The 2,317-nt window shown below is 40.1% G+C and overlaps 1 protein-coding gene across 1 annotated transcript in view; it reads left to right on the top strand.

Annotated features, from left to right (window-relative positions):
• Positions 1 to 543, top strand: part of LOC119593784 (visual system homeobox 2-like) — a 155,205-nt gene extending 154,662 nt beyond the window's left edge. The window contains exon 6 of the mRNA XM_037942811.1: positions 1 to 543. This exon is cut by the window's left edge and continues 230 nt beyond it. The gene's annotated coding sequence lies outside the window, so the exon portion shown is untranslated.
• The last annotated feature ends 1,774 nt before the right edge of the window (positions 544 to 2,317 follow it).

Genomic DNA, 2,317 nt, shown 5'->3' on the forward strand with positions numbered 1-2,317 from the left:
CGCACGCCCACAGGGCCGCCCACGCCCGACGCAACGCCGCCGCCAGGAGCACCCACACCCCCTTCGCCACCTTCGGGAACCTCAATGACACTACGAACGCCTTCAGGAAACCCCGCGGACGCCGGCTCCGAGACCGACGCAGCGAGTCTCCGGCCGCACCAACGCTAACTTCAGAACACCTGCGCGAAGAGAACAGACGAGACCGCGGAGGACCGCCGTTGCCCCGAGGCACGCTTTGGGACTCCTTTCGGAAATCCTCACGAGGCAGAAGTGTCTGTCCCTCTCGTCGTGAACACTGATCCCATAATCAAGGACCATTGGCTTGAGCTCAAACTAGCCATTTGTACAGGAAAGGAAAAACAATAGGAATTTATGCTTGGCATACTTAAAGCATTGCTACCATTCTGAGCCACACAGTTTTAAAACGGATGCAGATAGCAAAATTATGCTAACTGTAGTGCCAGCTAAAAGTCCCTAGCGGTAACAAAACAAGGATGTTTGTTTAATTTTTTTCTCATCGATTATTATTTACATATTACCATTTCTGCCATAATTATCTTCCCAGTCATCATCATCATCATCATCATCATCATCATCATCATCATCATCATCATCATCATCATCATCATCATCATCATCATCATCGTCGTCGTCGTCGTCGGCATCGTCGTCATCGTCATCGTCACCGTCATCGTCATCGTCATCGTCATCATCGTCACCATCATCGTCATCATCGTCACCATCACCATAACCATTATCATCACTATCATCATCATGAATATTGATTTCGTCATTACTGCTATCACAAAGAGCAGTTTGTTATTACCTATGACATCATATCATTATCATCTTCATTATTGCTACTTATCATCATTTCTATGGCATTTCTCTTAATCACCATCTTTATCACATTAATACAATCGCTATGATTATAGATTCCATATATCATTATCGTAATAACTACACGCTGATTTAGGAATGTACTCTTAAGCATTACTCAACCATAACCTTCACCAATGTAATAAATACAAATATAATCACCTTACTTCGTACTAAAATCACTGATTTTTTTATCATTACATACACATAAACATATCACATATATCATCACAATCATAAGTCAATTATCATCACTTTTCATTACACACTTTACCTCTCCTTATCATGTATTGTTCACATATTTAGCAACGACTCGACAATAGCAAAAGCAAAATTCCTAGTTCTTATTTTCTGTTTTCTATTTCAAAGTTATTTTTTCGATCTGCAAATTTCTGATTCTTCTAAATGGCTACAGATATAAAACAAATAAATTAGTAAATAAATCAAGAAAGATATAAAAGCAGAGAAAAAAATGGTCCCTGATGTGGAGACGTGATAGGATGAATGGAGGGAAATAACGAAAGAAGAAGGATTTTGATAAATATAAGAATAAAAATTCATGAGTGTTTTGGAAGGGAGCCACCCCGTTCTCCCTCTTCTTTTCATTCATTTATTGTGTCATTTTTCATTATTTTTAGGGAGCTTTCAGTGAGCTCCCAGCTCCGCTCAGGCGTGACAATCAGTTGCTGTGATAGGCGACCACTTCAGGCTCTCCTCTCCTCTCCTCTTCAGCAGGTTTCAACAGGCCTTCTGGACAAAACCTGAACCTTCTCGAGAAAGGTTCAAGCAACTAATGAACCTCTACTGAACCTCCTGATAAGGTTGCGAATCCCTTCAGTGAAAACAGTCCGAGTATCTTCGAAGGTGCGAAGTGTTCCCACACCGAACTGCGCAAAGGCATCTAGATTTACTAACACTACACACCCGAACTCTGTGTTATGTGACGTTTGTGTGATTCTCCTGTCTTGGAAACTGGAACTAAGATGATACATTTCTAAGATATCTATATATAGAAACGTGGAAATCTATCAAATAGACGCGACTTTAGTGATCTGGAGTGAAAAGAGAGATACAAGACTCTACTAGCTGTTTATGACTAAGAAAAAGCAGAGAAAAAATGTTATTTGGGCTCGCAGTTTGATGTTCCCCTTATGTGTTGTGAAAGACAAGCTGTGACAACATTGCCTCTTCTGAAATCAAGTCAAAGTGATGACGAATTTCACAATGATACATGTTTCATATATTAGAGGCATAAAAAAAAGACCTATTAGTAGATGTATTATGTGTTTCTATAAATAATGATATAATTTTTTTTCTCTTATCAAATTACTGATCTAGGTGATGGTGCAAGAGTAACAATAATCTTCAGCTTGTGTACATAGGTGATCTCATGCTTACGTCACCACTACGTCATCACCGCATGGCCACTGTCGATGAC

The sequence above is a fragment of the Penaeus monodon genome, chromosome 3, assembly GCF_015228065.2.
Source record: "Penaeus monodon isolate SGIC_2016 chromosome 3, NSTDA_Pmon_1, whole genome shotgun sequence".
Lineage (NCBI taxonomy): Eukaryota > Metazoa > Arthropoda > Malacostraca > Decapoda > Penaeidae > Penaeus > Penaeus monodon.